This window comes from Polypterus senegalus, chromosome 1 (assembly GCF_016835505.1).
Source record: "Polypterus senegalus isolate Bchr_013 chromosome 1, ASM1683550v1, whole genome shotgun sequence".
In the NCBI taxonomy this organism is placed as follows: domain Eukaryota; kingdom Metazoa; phylum Chordata; class Cladistia; order Polypteriformes; family Polypteridae; genus Polypterus; species Polypterus senegalus.
Window position 1 is genome coordinate 175,864,443 of NC_053154.1, and position 22,675 is coordinate 175,887,117.

At 42.1% G+C, this 22,675-nt stretch overlaps 1 non-coding gene across 1 annotated transcript; it reads right to left on the minus strand.

Moving 5' to 3' along the window:
• Positions 1-1,814: 1,814 nt before the first annotated feature.
• LOC120519968 lies at positions 1,815-1,977 on the minus strand. The gene has a single exon (XR_005631725.1). It is a non-coding gene; the product is annotated as a U1 spliceosomal RNA (small nuclear RNA).
• Between the last annotated feature and the right edge of the window lie 20,698 nt (positions 1,978-22,675).

Sequence of the window (22,675 nt, forward strand, 5' to 3'; positions counted from 1 at the left end):
AAGATAAAGTAGAGCGTAAAAGTGGCAGGAGGAACTTATTGAGGCACGGAGGCAAAACCACAATAGCACGCGGCTCGAGTATGAAGTGCGGTCAACTCGATCTGAATTGCGATCACATTCAAAAATATATCTTTTCAGTTCTATTTAGTCCATATGTGTCAAACTCAAGGCCCTGGCCACATCCGCCCGCGTAATTATATCCGCCCGCGATCATTTTATATACTGTATTACAGTATATTGTTATTAATGGCCCGGGATATGAAGCACTGGTAACACAATAAACTACAGATCCCATAATGCAGTGCTTCAGCTGCTCTTGAACACTTGCGCGCTAATCAAGTCTAGCTTATGATGCTGCAGTTATTGCGGCTAGCCCACACGATGCCGAAGAGAAAAGGTGATTCTGAACATAGAGCCTTTAAAAACCGATGGGAGGCTGAGTATATGTTTACTGACATTGCCGGTAAACCCGTGTGTCTCATTTGTGGAGCGAATGTGGCTGTAATTACAGAATTTAATCTAAAATGGCACTATGAGACAAAACATCAAGATAACCTGAAAGACATGAATGCAATGCAGAAAATACAGAAAGCAGAAGAGTTAAAGAAGAATCTGACACTTCAGCAGACGTTTTACCGTTAAAATCACAAAGTGATTTCAAGTCAAGCTGCTTTTATGGGAGATACAAATGCACCAGTGCAACTTGCCCCACTTTCCCTGTTGTCAAGTAATGTTGAACCAAATCTGCACAACGGTGTTCCCAAACGCACTTTGCTGATAAACTGAGCGCACTGCGCACTGAGTTCGCACGGCGCTTTGGTGACTTTGAAGAATAAAAAAACTATTTTGAGTTGTTTCAGCAACCCATTTGCTGTCGATGTGAAACTGCACCTGTGCAGATTCAGATGGAGGTGATTGAGCTGCAGTGTATGGCACACTGAAGGCAAAGTACGATACTGCAGGGCCCGACAGTTTATTCACTCCATTCCATAAAAATGCTCCAGCTCCATCTACATGCGGTTTGAACCTTGTGCATGTTTGGTACCACATATCTGTGTGAGAAGCTCTTCTCAGTCATGAAGACTAACAAAACAGCACACAGGAGTCGCCTCACTGATGAGCACCTGCAGTCCATCCTGAGAATCACCACAACACAGAACCTCACACCAAACAGAAACGAACTTGTTGCCAAAAAAGATGCCACGCTGTCCAGCTCTGTTAAAATGACAAAAAGAGCAAAGACAACTGAATGATTTGATTTGTTATTGCTGAAAAGAACAAATTTTATTTATATTTCCAGGTTTTGTTATGCAGCATGTTCATATTTGAATTTGTATAATTTTGACAGGATATATTTTATGGAGAGCAAAATCTTTGGGATATTTAAAATTTAAGTTTATTTTTTATATAAAATTACATAAGAGTAAAGAAATTTGAATGTTTGTTCTTTTAACGTTTACTTTATTTCTAACTTGTATAATTTAGACAGGATATATTTTTATGGAGAACAAAATATTATAAGTTATTTAAGGTTTGAGTTGATTTATTATTATTTATTCATATTTATGTTCAAAAAAGTTAAGTTTTAAAAGTTTTAAAGTTTTAAAATTTTTGTTTTAGTGTGTTCAATAAATGTTTATCCTGTTCGCCCGCACCTAAAGTGTGTTTTGATTTGGCCCCTGTGCATTTGAGTTTGACACCCCTGATTTAGTCGACTACAAATATCTTTGGTTGGAATGACGAATTTCTGTCATTCATTCTGTCATTCTGTCATTCATCCATTGCACTCCAATATTAAAATTCACAAAAAATATCAGGGGAGAGCGCGAACGCAGTCCCCCACTACCACAAATTATGCAGTCGAGTTTCCCGCATTTGGGGAAATCGCAGGGGTCAGCACACCCGGAGTGCAATGGATGAGCCTCGCCCTGGGAGAACCACCTTAGTGATCATGGTATCTCCCTGCCAGGTAAGTATGAATATGTATATATATGTTTATATATGTGTGTGTATGTATATATATATGTATTTGTGTGTATGTATGTATGTGTGTATGTATATGTATGAGTATATATGTAGATATGTATATATATGTATATATGTGGATGTATGTGTATATATGTATGTATATGTGTGTGTGTATATATGTGTATATGTATATATGTATGAATATTTATATATATGTTTATATGTGTGTGTGTGTATATATATATATATATGACAGCAACACTCATCACTCACAACAGTGACAAAACAATTACATTGACAATCATGTTACATTATTTTCAAAATGTTTCCTTTTCTTTTCATTACTTCTTTAACACACTACTTCTCGCTGCAAAGTGCGGGTATTTTGCTATATATATATATATATATATATATATATATATATATATATATATTGTCACACTGCGTGCGCATGGGAGGCAGCTAAAGGGCTTGAGTGAAGGCAGTTGGAGGCATGCGGGGTGTGGCAGAGTGCACTGACTCTTTTCTCCCTTGCCTGTAGACCATCCCGGGGATTTCACCTGGATCTCCTGACATCACTTCGGGACTGAGCCAATGGAAGTCGGCCACACCAGCTCCAGTCCCTCTGATGTCACCTCCGACTCTGAGCCAATGGTGGAAGACCACGTGCCAGATCCATCGACCTCACTTCCTGTCTCCCCTTTAAAACCTGCCCCTTTTCCTTTGTTTCTTTAGTCTTGTTTTGGACTCGGTTGTGTGCACTTCAGTGCTCTGTATTTTGTTAAAGAAAAACGACTTTTGCAGCCAGGATACCACAATATCACGGGTGGCTGCCCCAACTCTTTATCTGTCAATGTCTCGTTCTTGTGACAGTGGCGTAGTCGGCAGGATGGAGAAGTCCCGGAGGAGAAGGGGACAGGACCTGCAATATACCCAGGTGGGGCGTGCGGGGCGAGTATTCAGGCGGGGAGGGTGCCCGTGGTTGGCGTGACCGGTGGGCTCCGCTCCCGCACTCATAACTAGCCCATCTGGAGTGGCCAGGGTGTGCGGTGGGGCTCACAGAATGGGCTGCCCTGGAGGGGAGGCAAAGGGACTCAGTATGCTCTCTTGGGGGAGAGTGCCTGCCTCCCTGCGAAACCAAAGCCCCATTTACCACCTAGGGGTGCCCCAGACTGGCAGGTGAATAAAATAAAAACATGGAGGTTGGACCCTGAGCGCCAACCAACAAACAAGCCTGGTCCTTATGGGCAATGGTAGGGCATTGGCTACGGCCATTTGAAAACCACGCCCTACCAAATAATAGAGCAGGTAGCTTGCTATCTGCTCCTGGAAGCGCTTCCCGTGGCTTCACCCAGCGGTTTGGGGCGGCGGTTCAAGAACATGGCTGAGCTCATAGAGCTTATGGAGGCGCAGAGGGCGGCCTCACACTCTAGGGGAGCAGAACCGTCCTCATGTCAAACTCAGCGAGTGCGTTCCAAGACCTAGCCCCACCCTGTACAATCCGGAGCCAGTATTGGTCAGCGGGCATGGTGCGCAAACCGCTTGGAGGCAGGAGGAATGCAGGTGGAGGGTGAGGAGGGTTGGTGTGCTCTGGCTAATCCGTTGGCGGTCCCACATACTGGCGTGGTGATGCGCCAGCGGACCAACTCCACAGGTTTGTTCGACTCCGGCAGCAACATTTCAATTGTTGCCCGCCGCTTGTGCAACGCAACAGTGGCTAAATTTTAAGACCGGTATAACCTGTGTCCACGGAGACATCCGCTGGTACAGGTCCGCCGCTTGTGTCATCAGTTACGGAGGGTCAGTTCGTAGCTCACCGTAGCGTCCTACCTGATCCTCCACACCCGGTGATACTAGGGGGACTGGTCTAAAATCAAAAGCGGTGAGACACATACCACTCCCGGGGTTAATTTGGGCCTCGTTATGGGCCGGAGATAACCCGTCTCAAGCTGCCTCCACGCCGTGTAATCAGCCGGCAGAGAGAGGCAAGCAGTCGCCCTGACTGGCGTGGCAACTCCGGGCGTCGCGGGCTAACCGTCATCCACCAGCGCCCGCGGGCGGAGAGGAAACCACGCCCATTGAGGTCGGCGCTGACCCTCTCTCCGTGTTGCGGTTCCAATTTAAAAAGCGCCGGCTTCTTTTAGAAGGGAGCAATGGAATGATGACTCCCTGAAGTTTGTAAAAAATGCAGTGGTCCTTGTCAATGGCCAGCGCACTAATCAGTCGATGCCACAGGGCCCCTACTTTGTGCTAGATAATGACCTCCTTTACCGTGTAGCAATGCATGGCGGGCAGGAGGCAGGCTGCTGCTAGTGCAGCGTACCTTCCGGCGCAGGTCTGTGAGCTAGCACGCCCACCTCCTAGGTGGCCACCTGGGCACCGAAAAAACTCTGGAGCGGATCAAGCTCCGTTTCTACTGGCCAGGAATTAATGAGGAGGTTAGGTACTGCGCTTCCTGCCCGGAGTGTCAACTGCGACAAATTCCTAGGAGGGACCGTGCTCCTCTCATTCCTATTCCACTGATTGGCGTTCCCTTCCACAGAATGGGTCGACCTGGTGGGACCCTGGAGCCCTCAGCCGAGGACACAAGTACATTTTAGTCCTCGTGGATTACGCTACGATACCCGAAGCTGTTCCGTTCGCTCAGCTACCTCTAAAGCCATCGCGGGGAATTACTAGGGGTATTCTGCGCGGATCCCCAAAGAAGTCTTGACAGACCAGGGGACCCCTTCACCTCGGAAGCGTTCAAGGAGACTGCCAGATTACTGAAAATAAAGCATTTAAAGACCTCGGTGTATCATCCTCAAACCGGCGGATTAGTAGAGAGGTTTAATCAAACTCTCAAGCAAATGCTGCGTAAGGTGGTCAGCGAGGATGGAAGGAACTGGGATCAGCTCCTCCCCTCGTCCTTTTGCCTATCGGAAGTCCCACAAGCCTCCACGGGGTTCTCCCCTTTTGAACTACTATACGGGCGACAACCTCGGGGCATATTAGATATTTTGAAAGAAGGCTGGGAAGAAGAGGCTCTTCCCTCCACAAACATACTGGAATATATCGGCGCGATTCTGCGATAGATTTGGAAAAATTGACCTGTCCTTAAAAGTCACATGGAGGAGGCTCAAGCAGCGCAGGCCGGTACTACAACCGCTGCACGTCTCTTGGGAGTTCCGCCCGGAGATCGGGTCATGGTCCTAGTGCCTACCTCCCACTCTAAATTGCTTGCCCACTGGCAGGGCCCCTCTGAAGTTAAGGAGAGGAAGGGACTGGTAGACTATTTGGTGAGTCAACCCAATGCGTCGGCCAAAGGCGCGGTTTATCATGTGAACCTGCTGAAACCGTGGAAGGACAGGGACCCGATCCCTCCTCCGGCCAGCCCGCTCACTCTTCGCTCACACACACGACCTTAACCCGGCCGCGACTTAAGTCCCAGACAGCGGCAGGAGCTGGAAACAGTTATCCGGACCGTTGGGAGGTAGTCAGTGAGAACCCGGAAGGACCTCTCTGATTGAGCACAACATGCGTGACAGAGCCGGGGTTGTTGTCCGAGAGCGCCCGTATCGTCTTCCCGAGGCAAAAAGGCTGAAGTGGAGCTTGAGATCAAGCGCATGCTGGAGCTAGGTGTGATTGAGGAAAGTTATAGTCCCTGGTCCAGCCCCATTGTGCTCGTCGGTAAGCCTGGCGGAAGTTGGAGGTTCTGCAATGACTTCCGTCGGCAATCAAGTCTCCCAATTTGATGCTTATCCAATGTACCGCGTGGGCGACCTCCTCGAGAGGCTTGGACAGGCTCAATACCTGACCACACTTGACATGACGAAAGGGTACTGGCAGGTTCCTTTAACGGACTCCGAAGGAAAAACGCGTTTAGTACCCCTAGCGGACACTGGCAGTATCGTGTCCTTCCATTTGGGTTACGGGGCTCCAGCAACCTTTCAGCGTCTGGTGGACAAAGTGCTTGACCTCATAACTCATACAGTGCTGCCTACCTGGATGGCGTGGTCATCTATTCCAGCACATGGAAGGAACACCTACAGCATGTCCAAGCGGTATTACGGACACTTGGTGAGGCGGGCTCGGATTAATCCCAAGAAATGCTTCTTGGATTAAGCGAGGCCAAATATTTAGGCTACCTGGTGGGTGAGGTACCGTAAGGCCACAGTGCTCCAAAATTGATGCCATTCTGAAATGGCCCGTCCATGAACCAAGCGGCAAGTCCAAGCCTTTCGGGTTAGCGGGTACTACCGCCGGTTTGTACCCGGTTTTGGAGAGAAGCGCCCTTGACTGATTTAACAAAGAAGAGGGCCCGAACATTGTGGTATGGACTGAAAAACAGGCTGCATTTAGTGACTTAAAGCAGGCCCTTACGTCCACACCTGTTTTGATGGCACCTAACTTTTCTTTGCCTTTCATCCTCCAGGCGGACGGACACAGGCCTGGGCGCCGTGCTGAGCCAAAGCGTCGATGGTGTGGAGCACCCCATCATGTTCCTGAGCGGAAACTGTTGGACGGAGACCAGGTATGCTGCGGTGGAGAGGGAGGCTCTGGCGATTAAATGGGCTATTACTCAGCTGAGGTACTACCTGTTGGGCGGGAATTCACCCTTGTCACGGACCATGCACCCTACAGTGGATGGCCCTCCACAAGGAATCGAATCGGGTCACCCGGTGGTTTCTTGACCTGCAGCCGTACAAGTTTTCGCTCGTTCATCGTCGGGCGCTCTCCGCCAGCGCTGATGCTCTTCTCGGGTTCACGACCTCTCGGTTAGGGCCTCGCCCGACCTGTCGCGGGTCTGGGCTAAGGGGCCTTGTCACACGTGTCGCATGGGAGGCAGCTAAAGGGCTTGAGTGAAGGCAGTTGGAGGCATGCGGGGTGTGGCAGAGTGCACTGACTCTTTTCTCCCTTGCCTGTAGACCATCCCGGGGATTTCACCTGGATCTCCTGACATCACTTCGGGACTGAGCCAATGGAAGTCGGCCACACCAGCTCCAGTCCCTCTGATGTCACCTCCGCTCTGAGCCAATGGTGGAAGACCACGTGCCAGATCCATCGACCTCACTTCCTGTCTCCCCTTTAAAACCTGCCCCTTTTCCTTTGTTTCTCAGTCTTGTTTTGGACTCGGTGTGTGCACTTCAGTGCTCTGTATTTTGTAAAGAAACGACTTTTGCAGCCAGGATACCACAATATACGGGTGGCTGCCCCAACTCTTTATCTGTCAATGTCTCGTTCTTGTGACAATATATATATATATACATATATATAAATACAGTGGAACCTCGGTTTCGCGAGCATAATTGTTCTGGAACGTGCTTGCAGTCCAAAGCACTCGTGAACCTAACCCTAACTTAAAACTATTCATATAAAAATGATTAATACAAAATATAAAGTAAAAATACTTAAAAAAATTAACCAGCACTTTACCTTTAAAAAGAATCATGGATGGTGTGAGTAAGTAAACTCTTGTGGGATTCCACCCAACGGGACGGCATGTGGAAGAGCGTCCCAAAGCAATCGCAGTCTCCCAGCGCTGTAGCAGTTCACGTATAAGCCTATCCAAAAGATCGCGGGCATGCTATAAGCGCCTTCCTTGATGGGTGATACAAGGAACATTATAAAGATATCGGTACAATAAATAACCAATAACTGTTGCTGTTTTAAGCTGAATAAAGTGGGTGTTGTTACAGTACTGAGACTCTGTTTTGGGGCGCAAGGCGGGACTTGCGCTTCACAGCACACCACGCGTCGCCGCACACACATGACACACAGTCACAATGCTGTAGTAAACAGTATGCGCTTGTGCGGATATATAGGTGAGGCACGCAGATTCAGAGCGGAGAATAAGAGGCGATTGCCCTCAAGATGTGATAGAGAGAGAGAGAGAGAGAGCGTCGGGCGAAAGCAAGATAAGGAGAGAGAGAGATGCGCGTGAAAGAAGCGAGATAAGGAGAGACATACACAAGCGAGAGATGAGAGAGAGGCGAGCGAGAGAGAACCATCAGCTCAGTTGTGATCACATGACGCTCAGCAGATAAAATGTATCCATACTGCTGTGACAGTAAGAAATCGCTCGTTTATCAAGTCAAAATTTATTTAAAAAATTTAGCTTGTCTTGCAAAACACTCGTAAACCAAGGTTCCACTGTATATAAAAAGTCAATGTGTATGTGTGTCTATGTATGTATGTTCCAGCATCACTTCCGAACAGGTGGAGCGATTTTCATGAAACTCATGTTTTTCATTGGTCAACTAAAAATACTGTAGGGTGTAATCAACCCTAACCCACCAACTTCTGGGTAGGGTAGGGGGGTGATCTTGCGGTCTTGCGCGTTATCATCCAGTTGACACTCAGAATGACCACCAGAGGCGAAATGAAGGTGACTGCCAGCATTTTTTATGTTTGAGTGCTCCTGCACTCCTGTTGTTTGTAATTAAATAGAGATGGCTGGTTCCAAGCCTCAACTGGATGATAACAAACATACAAGACCACAAGACAAGCACATTAATGAGTCTTCATTGATTTTAATTTATTTTTATTTTCAAAGTTTTTTTTTTTTTTAATTGTTTGAGAAAAATATAATTAAAAAAAAATGCAACACTTTATTTTCCTCCCAGGCAACGCTCGCTGGGTATTTCAGCTAGTATATTATAAAAAGTACTCTGTAAAACTTTTAGGCAACACAAGCTAATCATCTAGGGACTAAGCTTTAATTTGCTTGTGAAAACAATCTTTATATATATATATATATATATATATATATATATATATATATATATATATATATACTGTATAATATTATGCTATCGTTGCTGCTCGTTTGTCTGTCCAGGATTTTAAATCACCTGTAGCTAACAAACCGTTTGAACTATTGACCTGAAATTACATGACATCTAATATCCACTTTCGGGTTGAAGAATGATTTCCAAGGTTTTTCCTTTTTTTATTTTTATTTTATTGTAGAATCAACTCTCGGCAGCTGCCAGTAGGCGGCTGTGCGATGCATCGCGACAGGCGTCGTTCTTATCCCTACCACCTTCAATGTCACTTCCCCTACCTCTTCATATCTTAAATCGTTCTTGAGGCAGATTGCAGACTTAAGTGTCAGCTTAAGTGAAAAAATGAAAGAAAATGTACCAAGTAACTGCAACACAAACACTGACTTAATCAGTTTTAACACGAAAAGATGCCGATGAAAGAAGAGATGAAGTGGAAGAAGAGAAGAAGCAAGCACATCAACCTCTGAACTAACAAATGCTAAATGTACAGAGAAGAGAGTATGAAAACTATGAATGCTCAAGTCACATGTATTAAGCAGTGGGCTGTTACTGGTATATAATATTGGAATAAACTCAAAAAAACATTGATACAATAAATGGTAAGCCAGTTTATTTTAGGACATTCCTTAGAATTCAAAGCCGAAGCAATTTGCAGTAGTACACTGTGTAATCTTTTCAAGTAATCCTACAGTAAATTGTTCCAGGCTTCTTGCAGGTTTTGCATAAACTCAGATTTTGATTTTGGTTGTTTCTTTGTTCTGTCCTAGTGATCTCACATAGCTTCAGTTATGGTGAGATTGGGGACTGTGAGGTAGCCAGTCTAACAATCATCATTTCATCAGTTTTGACAAGACTCCTTACTGTTGGCTGAAATGCACCCATAGACCATGATTTTGCAGATCAGTGTACTAGTTGCCAACTCCTTTTCTGACATACTGGCTATTTGTTAACAAAAAAGTCTACAAAAGTCTGTCATCTATCATTGTTCAATATTTTATGGTCTTTCCTGAACTCTAGTCAATTCTGCTTGTTGTCTTTCCTGAACAATGCTCTCTTAGCTGCAACATGGTCTATAAGACCACTTTTCTAAGACTTATGCATATGGCTGAAGCTTTGAATACCAAATGACTTTGATAGTTGCTCTGTTACTTAAGAAAGTCACCTTTAAGTATACTCGATCAAAGCAGACAGTTTTTGCCATTTTCCACTACATTTTGTGATTTCAATTTGCCCAGTTTCTTCAAATTTCTCCACACCAACTTAAACAACACATCCTGAAAATCCTACTTATTTTGCTATACAGATAGTCCTCAGGTGATGGACATCCGACCTACGACTTACGAACGGTGCCGCAGCTGCAACGCATGCGCCTCAGTAACTGCCACTCCGCCATCTTCGGCCTGGGGGCGCCAGGCGTGGCTGGGCGAAGGCTGGAGGTGGGCGATTTTGCTGCCAGCAGTGTGTAGTGTCCCTCGGGCGGCTCCCAGCGGCAAGTGGTTTCACTGCCCGTCCACCACACATGGCTGCCCCTTTCATTCTCGGTGGGTGGCTGGTAATGCTGCAAGTGGTGACCGGTTGTGGCTGAGGCGGAGGCCACTTAGGGTGAACAGAGGCGGTGGGGGTAGCACTCGTAGTGTGCATCGGATGGCTGCCTATTGAATGGGGAGATTCACTCACCGCCTTTGGCCGCACTATGTTCGTTCTCGGTGGGTGGATGCTGCAGACAGCATTCTGTAGTGGAAGTGACTGTGGGTGGGCTGGTGATGAACCGTCCGTCGATTCCCCCATTCATTCTCAATAGCAAGCCTGCTTTTATTGTTATGTACATAGCAGGAAGTTGTCTCTTATCAGTACATCAGACTTGTTGATGACTGGTGCCTTCCTGCTGTGATAGTGTGGACAGTGCTGTGCAGAAGAGCTCATTTTAATCTTTTGTCTTCACCCTTCAACAATGTCTCTGAAACACAAATCTGATGCAAGTGCTGGTGATACAGTAAAGAAGAGAAAAACAATCACCATTGAAAAGTAAAAAAATTTAAGTACGAATAATAAAAAGGTCAGAGAGAGGTGAAAGTCCATCATTCATTGGCAGAGCACTTGGTTACAGTCAGTCAACAATTGCATTTATTAAATTTATGTACCTGTTCTGACTTACATACAAATTCAACTTAAGTACAAACCTACAGTCCCTATCTCGTACGTAACCTGGGGACTGCCTGTATATGCCTGTCAAAATACGTAAGATAAGCCATTTCCAAACCTCTGCTCTAGTAACCTCAATGTGTGTGGTTATCATTCAGTACCCTTGTCTGTTTGTTAAATTACCCTAACAGGTTCAGCTACTCTCAAATTTGAATCAGGTGTGCTACTGGTGGAATTTAACAAAATACAGAATGTCTAGGGTATCTCAAGTAGCGTTTGGGAACCAAAGCTGTGCTGTTGTAGGCATCTTAAGCCTTTGTCAAACTACAATATTTCTAAGAAAAACTCACCCAGAAGTACAATAAATCCACGAGGAAAAAATGAAAGTGGATGTTTTGGACCTTTTAAACAGAAAAGAGGCTTGTCCGTCAGATATCTCATGTCTGTCATATCACAACAGAATGGAAAATAAGTAAGGACTAAGATTGTGGCTGAACTTGCTATATCTGGGAAATCTTTATACCGGCACTGCCATTATCAGCAAACTTATTAGTTGGTTGTCAAAATTCAGCGAGCTTGCAATACTATAGAAATTTGTAACTGTGCTGAAAAGTCATGCAATCTGTTACTCTTACATTTCCTGTCTTGTAATCTGACATCCTCAAGGAAACAAGATCAGGTAGCTGTAATTATCTAGTTTGACATACCCTCCAAGTAGAAATGTTATTGACCTTAGCAAATATCAATATATTTTTAAAAAACACTTGATTTTTTAATTACTTTTTATTGTTTCAGTGTTTATTTGTACAACCCCAATTCCAAAAAAGTTGGGACGCTCGCTGTGTAAAATTCAAATAAAAAAAGAATGCAATGATTTGCAGATCTCATAAACCCATACTCTATTCACAGCAGAACATAGAAACATAATTAAATGTGTCCCTTGCAACATTTGATATTTAATGAAAAATATTAGCTCATTTTGTATTTGGTGGCAGCAACACATCTCAAAATTGGGACATGAGCAACAAAAGACTGGAAAGGTAAGCGGTACTAAAAAGAACAAGCTAGAGGAACATTTTGCAACTAATTAGGTTAATTGGCAATACGTCAGTAACATGATTGAGTATAACAAGAGTATCTTAAAGAGGCAGAGTGTCTCAGAAGCAAAGATTGGCAGATGTTCACCAATCTGCAAAAAACTATGTCTACAAAGTGTAGAATAAAGCCCCTCCACATAAAATTGCAAAGACTTTAGATATCTCAGAATCTACAGTATATAATATTATTAAAAGATTCAGAGAATCTGGAGAAATCTCTGTGCAAGGCCAAAAATCAATATTTGATGCTTGTGATCTTTGGGCCCTCAGGCGGCACTGCATTAAAAACAGGCATAATTCTGTCATGAAAATCACTGCATCACTGAGGGACGCTTCCAGAAATCATTGCCTGTGAACACAGTTTGCCATGCCTTCCACAAATGCAGGTTAAATCTCTATCATGCAAAGAAGAAGCCATATGTGAACAAGATCCAGAAATGCTGTCATCTTCTCTGGGTCAAAGCTCATTTAAAATGGATTTAGACAATGTGGAAAACTGTTCTGTGGTCAGACGAATTGAAATTTGAAGTTCTTTTTAAAAAACATGGACACTGTGTCCTCAAGACTAAAGAAGAGAGGGACCATCCAGGTTTTAATCAGCGCTCAGTTCAAAAACCTGCATCTCTGATGATATGGGGGTGCATTAGTGCCTATGGAATTGGCAGCTTGCGAATCTGGAAAGGCACTGTCAATGCTGAAAGGAACATATATACAGGTTTTAGAGCAACATATGCTCCATTCCAGATGACATCTTTTTCAGGGAAGGCCTTGCATATTTCAGCACAACAATGTAATGCTGCATACTGCATCTACAGTATTACAATAGTATGGCTTTATAGTAGAAGAGTCCAGGTAGTGAACTGGCCTGCAGTACAGAGTTTTCACAAACTGAAAACATTTGGCGCATCATGAAACGAAAAATATGACCGAGACTGTTCAGCTGCTTAAACCTTACATCAGACATGAATTGGACAACATTCCATTCACAAAAGTACAGCAACTGGTCTCCTCAGTTCCCAGATATTTACGGGCTGTTGTTAAAAGAAGAGGGGATGGCACAAAGTGGTAAACATGGCCCTGTCCCACCTTTTTTGAGACGTGTTGCTGCAATCAAATTCAAAATGACCTTAATCTTTTCTTAAAATGGTACATTTTCTCAGTTAAACATCGGATATGTTTTCTGTGTTCTATTGTGAATAAAATATGGGTTTATGAGATTTGCAAGTCATTGCATTCTGTTTTTATTTACATTTTACACAGCATTCCAACTTTTTTGGAATTGGGGTTGTATATAAGACTAGCAAAAGTAGTGTGTTTAAGAAGTAATGAAAAAGAAAAGGAAACATTTTGAAAATAATGTAACATGATTGTCAATGTAATTGTTTTGTCACTGTTATGAGCGTTGCTGTCATATATATATATATATATATATATATATACACATATACATATACACATATATACACACACACACACACATATACATCCACATACATACACACACACATATATATATATATATATATCTACATATATACACACATACATATACACACACATATATATACCCTTTGGGGTGCGAGCAGCTGTTGCTGGGGGTGCCAGAATCCATCGAGGAAGAAAAATAAAAAACATTTGTGCAAAATCGTAATTTATCTATCCATTCCTAAATAATTAAATGGGCAGGCTATTTCGTATCGGGTGCAATGCGCTGCATGTTAAAATGGATGACTCCCACCTTACGGGCACTTAGTATTATGAACTATCGATTCTGTTCAAGTTCTATTTAAATTTTAACTAGAAGTAATTTTTATTTAGTCGACAGAAATATGTTTGGTAGGAATGTAAGTTAAATTTAGTCATCATTGCATACATTTTTCTTCAACATAGAAATTGAAAGACTAAATTCAACTTTCATTCCTACCAAAGATATTTCTGTCGACTAAATAGAACCTACTTATATCCAAATAGAACTTGAAAAGATATATTTTTTCGAATGTGATCATGCATTTTAGATCGACTTGACGTGCACTACATCAAACCTGCGTACTATTGTGCTCTCAGCCTGCCTGCCTCAATAAGTCACTGTCGCTTCGCTCTTACTTTTTTAATGTTCATTTAATCATGGCTAGGTGCGAAAAAATTAGAAAATGGAAGGAGGATTACACTGAGTATGGCTTTACCAAAACAATTATTGATGGCGAATAAAGTTTCCATTATTCATAAAGCTTCAATTGGTGATCTGTTTTTCTGCATTAACCTCATATTTTTCATACTCTTCTCAAACCAAGGCATTGAGAAATGGGATCGTCCTGGCCACAGGGGTGCAAGTATAAAATGAATCGGGAAGTGCTGATATATATGTATGTGTGTGTGTATATATATAATATATATATATATATGTATATATATACAATATATTGAAATAGTTTTACTGTCAAATAATGCATAGAGTCGTACGTGTTTTGCCTTCTTCTGTGCTCATCAGATGTACACACTCACTGCACCCCCTCTCAGGAATCGAACCTCGGATCGTCAGCTATAGAAGCAAGCCTCTTGTGTTGCTCCACGTGTGGTTTTATATATATATATATATATATATATATATATATATATATATATATATATATATATATATATATACTGCTCAAAAGAGTTATCAGAGTATAGCATAAAGTCAATGAAACTTATGGGATATTAATCTGGTCAGTTAAGTAGCAGAGGGGGTTGTTAATCAGTTTCAGCTGCTGTGGTGTTAATGAAATTAACAACAGATGCACTAGAGGGGCAACAATGAGATGACCCCAAAACAGGAATGGTTTAACAGGTGGAGGCCACTGACATTTTTCCCTCCTCATCTTTTCTCACTGTTTCTTCACTAGTTTTGCATTTGGCTACAGTCAAGTGTCACTACTGGTAGCATGAGGCGATACCTGGACCCTACAGAGGTTGCACAGGTAGTCCAACTTCTCCAGGATGGCACATCAATACGTGTCATTGCCAGAAGGTTTGCTGTGTCTCCCTGCACAGTCTCAAGGGCATGGAGGAGATTCTAGGAGACAAGCAGTTACTCTAGGAGAGCTGGAGAGGGCCATAGAAGGTCCATAACCCATCAGCAGGACCAGTATCTGCTCCTTTGGGCAAGGAGGAACAGGATGAGCACTGCCAGAGCCCTACAAAATGACCTCCAGCAGGCCACTGGTGTGAATGTCTCTGACCAAACAACCAGAAAGACTTCATGAGGGTGACCCAAGGGCCCCATGTCCTCTAATGGGCCCTGAGCTCACTGCCCAGCAGCATGCAGCTCGATTGGCATTTGCCATAGAATACCAGAATTGGCAGATGCACCACTGGTGCCCTGTGCTTTTACAGATGAGAGCAGGTTCACCCTGAGCACGTGACAGAAGTGAAAGGGTCTGGAGAAGCCATGGAGAACATTATGCTGCCTGTAACATCATTCAGCATGAGCAGTTTGGTGGTGGGTTAATGATTGTCTGGGGAGGCATATCCATGGAGGGTCACACAGACCGCTACAGGCTTGACAAAGGCACCTTGGCTGCCATTAGGTATCAGGATGAAATCCTTGGACCCATTGTCAGACCCTATGCTGGTACAGTGGCTCCTGGTGCACGGACAATTCCTGGCCTCATGTGGTGAGAGTATGCAGGCAGTTCCTGGAGGATGAAGGAATTGATACCATTGACTGGCCACCACACTTTCCTGACCTAAATCCAATAGAACACCTCTGGGACATTATGTTTTGGTCCATCCAATGCCACCAGGTTGCACCTCAGACTGTCCAGGAGCTCAGTGATGCCCTGGTCCAGATCTGGGAGGAGATCCCCCACAACACCATCTGTCATCTCATTAGAAGCATGCACCGATGTTGTCAGGCATGTATACAAGAACACAGGGGCCATACAAAGTGCGCATACAATTTTGAGTTGCTGCAATTAAATTTTGGCAAAATGGACTAGCCTGCCACATAATTTCTTCACTCTGATTTTTGGGGCGTCTTTGAATTCAGGGCTCTGTAGGTTGATCATTTTCATTTCCATCAAACGATGTGGCATCCTTTCGTTCCTAACACATTACCCAGTCTATATCAGTATAGATATCCAGGAGGATTTCTTTTTCCCATTGAGATCTGATGTGTTTTCAAAGTGTTCCTTTAATTTTTTTGAGTAGTTTATATATATACATATATATATATATATATATATATATATATATATATATATATATATATATATATATATATATATATATATATATCCATACACACATAAAAACATCAATAATAACTCATAAACTTGCAATATTATTTAGGAAAATCACAACATTTTACTCACCAAAAATTTGGATTATTTGTAAACAAAATCCATCCTCCTCTCTTTCCTCAAAAACAGTTCAATTACACTGTTGTAGGGATTATCCATGCGCTTCAGTTCTATCAAAAGTCCTTTCTATCGCATCAGTTAATGCTGAAAGTCAACCTGCCCTGTCGTATTTCTGGCATAAGTTTGAATTCGCTTTAGGGATGAAAATGTCCGCTCGACAGAAGCAGTGTACACGGGAATGATCACCGCCAAATATACCAATGTGAACAGCTGCCCCATGCTCTCATTCAGATTTTTCTGATGAAGGAAGTCAAGGAGATCAGTGGGAGATTTTCCTGCAAAATCATCCAAGATAGATTACATTCAGTTCTGTTTTAGCAGACAGATCAAAAACCGCCCGCGGCTCTTGTGTTAAACTGAGAAGGCTGCATGCATGAAATTTTTCTTGTATTCCGAAACTTCTGGGGCTCGAGGAGCGACAAACATTAGATTTTCATGGTCTTGAAATCTGGTCTCGTGTCGGCAAATAATATTGTCCAGAATCCTGACATGGAGTTGGCATAGTGTGCGCGAGGATCTTGGCGCTGAGCGCTTATGTGCATTCAGTGGCCTCGTAGAGTTCCTCATATCGGCTTCTATCCAATCAATGGGTCTGAATACAGTGACGCTGCCGTACGTCTGCTAGAGGGCCCTGCTGACACCAACTCAAAATCTGATTGGTTGAAGCAATAGGTTAATCGACATTTATTCTGTGTTAGAGTGCCTGCACAACGGATTGTGAAGGCCTCTCTGCCTGGCAACAAAATGATGGCTGAAATGTGATTGGTTAAATGTTTTAATACGAAAAGCAGTAGGAAGCAGTACAACCATCGGAAAAGCTATGAAAGGAAGCGGACTGACTATTTGAAATTATTTAATAAGCATTCATGGACAAAATATAATTAACATCAGTTTGTGATTCAGATATTTTTAATTATGAATATGCTAAGCACAGTCCTTGACCCGCGAATATTTACCTTATATGGGCAGGCACTGAATTACGTGGGAGGCGTGATGATATGAGACGAACTCCGCCTCCCACGATCGAAGCTGCAGTCTATTACAGTATATGGACGAAAATAGATTCCAGTTATGACCATTACACGTAGAATTTCAAAATGAAACCTCGAACTTTTGTAGTAAGCTGTAAGGAATTAGCCTGCCAAATTTCAGCTTTCTACCTACACGGGAAGTAGAAGAATTAATGATGAGTGAGTGAGTCGTGATGAGTGAGTGAGTCAGTCAATCAGTCAGTCAGTGAGGGCTTTGCTTTTTATTAGTATAGATACACTTTGTGCCCAGATAGCAAATTTTAATACTTTTACTGGACAGCATAAAAATTTGTACAGTACTGTACACTGAAGTAAAATTTTCATTTAATATTTAAAATGTACATTGTTGTATTTTTTGAAGATGATATATGATGGAATAGGTTATACAATATTTTTACCATTGTTTAAGTTTGGGGTAATTAATATTTCACCCTAAGCACTTTATAAATGTTGCTTTCATGTATTGTAACGAGAAAACAGGCTCTAGTTTATGAAACATGAGCTTGTTAATTTATTAAGTGGCACAAAATAAGCCTTGATCTATGCCAAACTTTTACCAACACCCAGCATCCTGACAGTATGAGTGAGGCCAGCAGCATGTAAAATGAGGGCTGCACATATGAGGCAAAGCCCCGTTATGTATAACGCTATCCATGGGCACAGTAAACATGACTCAGAATAAGCTTATGTAAAGAGTGTGCACACACAGAAATATGCATAAATAAACACCAATGTGTTACTGATTAAATATTAAATTAAACTGTATTTAGGGAGATGTATTATTCACATATCATTTTACTATGCTTTTAATTTGCAAAATTCAGTATATAAAGTCAAGGATTGCTATTGCTGCTTCCTCACAACTCCAGATTCCTGAGTACAAATTCATGTTAGGGCAAATTTTTCCCATGTCTGTGTGGGTTATTTCAGGAACAGTCAAGTTTTCATCACCACAATGATCTGGGTAGAAATGATGTTGGCTCCTGTATGAATGTCCCATTTAACAATTTTCATCCTGTCCAGAAGTAATAAAATACTTTTTACATTTATATAGCACTTTTCTAAGTTTTATAGTGAGTGAGGCACAACTTTAACCACCACCAATGTGCAGCATTAACCTGGATGATGCAACAGCAGCCATTCTGTGCCAGTACACTCACCACACATTAGCTGTTAGGGTGGTGAAGGGGTGAGAGACATTTAGTCAATTAAAGACAGGGATGATCAGGGGCCCAGAATGACTGGGCTGTGGTAAGAAATTTAGCCAGAACATTGGGATACCCACCTACCCTTATGAAGGATACACAGGGAAATTTTATGACCACATAGAGTCAGGACCTTAACTTCATGTCTCATCTGAAGGATGGCAACAGAGGACAGAGCCGACTATACTTCCTTAGAAGACTGGCGTCCCTTCAACATCTGCAATAAGATGCTGCAGATGTTCTATCAGACGGTTGTGGCGAGGCCACTTTATGCTGTGGTGTGCTGGGAGGCAGCATAAAGAAGAAGGACGCCTCACGCCTGGACAAACTGGTAAGGAAGGCAGGCTCTATTGTAGGAATGGTGTTGGACAGTTTGACATCTGTAGCAGAGCAACGGGCCTGAGCAGGCTCCTGTCAGTCATGGAGAGTCCACTGCATCTACTGAAGAGTATCATCTCCAGAGAGAAGCAACTTCAGCAACAGACTGCTGTCACTGCCCTGCTCCACTGACAGACTGAGGAGATCGCTCTCCCCCACACTGTGTGACTTCTTCAGTTCCCTAGGGGTGTGAACGTTAACATTATACAAAGTTATTGTCTGTTTTACTTGCATTTTTTATCACTCTTTAATTTAATATTTTTTTTTATCAGTATGCTTGCTGGAGTATGAAAATTTTCCCCCTTGGGATTAATAAAGTATCTATCTAGCTAACTACTAAGACATTACTAATGTTTCTAATGACTATTAAAACTGGATATGTCTGTTTTTTAATGTATTATTACATGACTGCTAAGTCCCATTCTCGTAGTACTCCTTCAGTGTCCTAATTTTAAACTTCCTAATGTATGTTTAATTAGTAATGTTTAACTGCTAATTGGTTATTAGAAAAACTTTCAAATTGTATTAGCAACCTCTGAAATCAGTTATTCTGTTCACTTGGGTTACAAAGGTACTGGCATTTAGAAGTCCAGTTCTGGGGTCAAAAACGGCCAAAATAAATTCACTTTGTAATAAACCGAATCTACAGACAATTTAAAAGTAGCGTTTAGTATAGCTATTTATAGCTTATAATTAACGTATAAAGTTATAGGTGAGGTAAAAGATACCCATTTAAATGCTCTAGAGAGGATGAACACGGTGGTTTGGAAAGCCGCACAGGCATTTGGTGTCTCCTTGCGAGTCATCCTCAGATTTAAATGCCTGCAAGATAGAGGACTTCTTCGGGCTTTAACTGCATTACGCTGTGGCGCGTGTCCAATTTTGTGTATTATTCCATATGCGATTTTAAATTGAGGCTGCCTGGAGTCACTGGGGAAGGAAAATCAGAGCACTGAGTTTAGGAGGCTGAGAATCTGCGCATAAAAAGAAAACACGTAATGAAGTTGGTGAAAGTTCACCGCTGCAACTTACCTGAATAAGTGAATGATACCATGAGGTTTAAATATTTATACTGCACCTGATCAGAGCAGGACGTTGGCGTGCCTCAACGTTGCTTGTTACTGGGGAACCCCGGAGAACATGAGTAGGATTGGTAGGCAAAGTGGTTTGCGATATAGAACCATAGTCCAGAGCACCAGGGTTTGCCTTTGACTGGTATTTGGGATTGTAGGTGCTTGTTTACTCCCGACTTGGTGGAGCAGAGAGGAGGGTACTTCTTCCGATTTGCATATTTTGCAGAAGCTCTGAAGCCCACAGTGAAAAAATTATTGGTAGCTCCTTATCTCAGACGTACGGAATACTTTTGGCTTACGTACGAGATGTTTTCACATACATATGGGATACTTTACAGTACATGCGAGATGTTTTCATATACATACGGAATACTTTCACATATGTATGAGAAAAAATTAGATTTAAAAACTGTAAAAGTGCGCTTTGGGGCTATCTAATTATGCCTTTCCTGTGGCTGCAGCGCTTCAGTTTGACGTCACTCTCATCTCTTGTAGCGCGGCGATATAAAAACAGACAGGTGGGCCTTATTAAAGGAGTATGGGATGGTTGGAGATGGGTGTAACTGCAGCCTGCAATACCTATGACATACGCCAGGTAATGCCCACAACATCGGTGAAAATGCCCATCGCGATGCCCTATGGTTATGATTGCTTAGGGTTGTGGGATGGTTATATGACTCAAAGGGTTTGGGTTCATACTTTAGGTTTACAGTTATCTGTCCGCACACTTGTACGGAGTCCTTGTCTGAATATGGTGTATTTTTTTTCTTCCTGTGAAACAATTTGGTGCATACAACTTACTATCTCATGCCCAACACCTACGTGGCTTTGGGATTAGGGGCCTTATGTATAATGCTGTATGTAGAATTCACTTTAAAACATGGCATACTGACAAAAGCAGAAATGTCCATACGCACAAAAAACCCAGGGGCCTCATGTATCATGCCATCCGCAGAATTTACAGTAAAAAAATGCCGTACGGACAAAAACAGGATAGTGCATACGCAGAAAAAATCCAGATGCATAAAACTGTGCATAAAACAAAAAATCCAGATGCATAAATCTGTGCATACGCCTAATTTCCATGTTCTTCTGCTACATAGAACCCGGTCAGCGGAAATGTAAAACACATGCATGTGCCTCCTCACCCTGACTCCTCCTAAAATTACCCATTTTTGAATATGCAAATCAATATAAATAACTCCATAAGTTCAGCTGCTCAGTGAAAAGACAATGGCAAAAAATATGGGGAAAAAAGAATTTCAGCAAATACCAAGTGGAGGCAAGGAAAAACGTATCTATTTGTTGGTTTAAGCAGTGGTATAAACATTAAAAGGATGTTGATCGAGTGAGACAGAGCGCAGAGAGACTCAACAGTTTAAGTTCAGAAAGTCGTACAGCACCAAATAAATAAGAAGTGGTCAGATATCAAAGTGAAAGGGAAAGGCCCACCATCTGAGTGTCATATGGAAGCGTATTAGGGTCAAGAGATAAGAAAAAAAAATGGGGACACAATGGAAAAAAAATTAGAAATGTCAACTTTAATCTTTAAATGTATACTTTAATTATGTAGTTTTTTTCTTCATTAAAGTAGAACGTTAAACTGAATCTTAAAATCATTTAATTTACTAGTTTCTCAAATCCATGGTAACTAAAGTAGCACGTTAAATGCTTTGTATTCTATGTGTTCTTGCATGTACTATACTGTATGTACAGTCACTATGTGCTTCTTAAACAAGTTTTCTTTTACGCCAATAGACACAGAATACATTACATTTATCATATTATAGCCTTCTGAACAATTTAAATACTAAGATGTATATTTGATAACATTTTCATGATGATAAGAATTAAAGCATGTATTAAACATTGGGGCACGGTGGCGCAGTGGTAGTGATGCCCCATCCAGAGATTGTTCCTGTCTCCGCAAGATGATTGCTGCGCCATTTGTGACCGTCAATGAAATAACTTATTGCAGCAATACCTTCTCTTTCAAATGTAGTAACACCCAATTCCTGTCCTTCCTCTTTCTCCCACAAAATAAAATGTCAAGCTCATCTGTAAGCTTGTAGAACACCGATTCTTCAAAACACTTAAGGAACATTAAAATATATTTGTAGTACATGTTTAGTTATTCCATTCATCTGTCAGTCCAGGGTCATGCCAATACCAGTAAGCATACAGCGCAAGACAGAAAAATCCATGAATGGGGGCCAGTTCATCGCTACCACTGCACCACCATGCCCACATCGATTAATCATTAACAGTATATACATTATTTAAACAAAGTTAAAAATGTATCTGTATAATGTAATATACTGTACATACTTTACTGCATTTCATCTTAAAAATGATATCAAGAGCTCCAAGAAGATAGTGCTTGGTAATCTAAATCGACCTAGAAGCCTGTCATCCCTATATGTAAATATGTGCTTCTCTATTGAATTGTATTGAACTCCCTTTATTGTTATTGTATGGTATGATGAGATTCAATATGCAAATCCTACATAAACATATTTTCCTATAAAATAATAAAATAACAACAATAACATAATAATAAAAGGATAAAACAATTAAAAATATACAATATGAAAGCATAAGTACAATAAACATG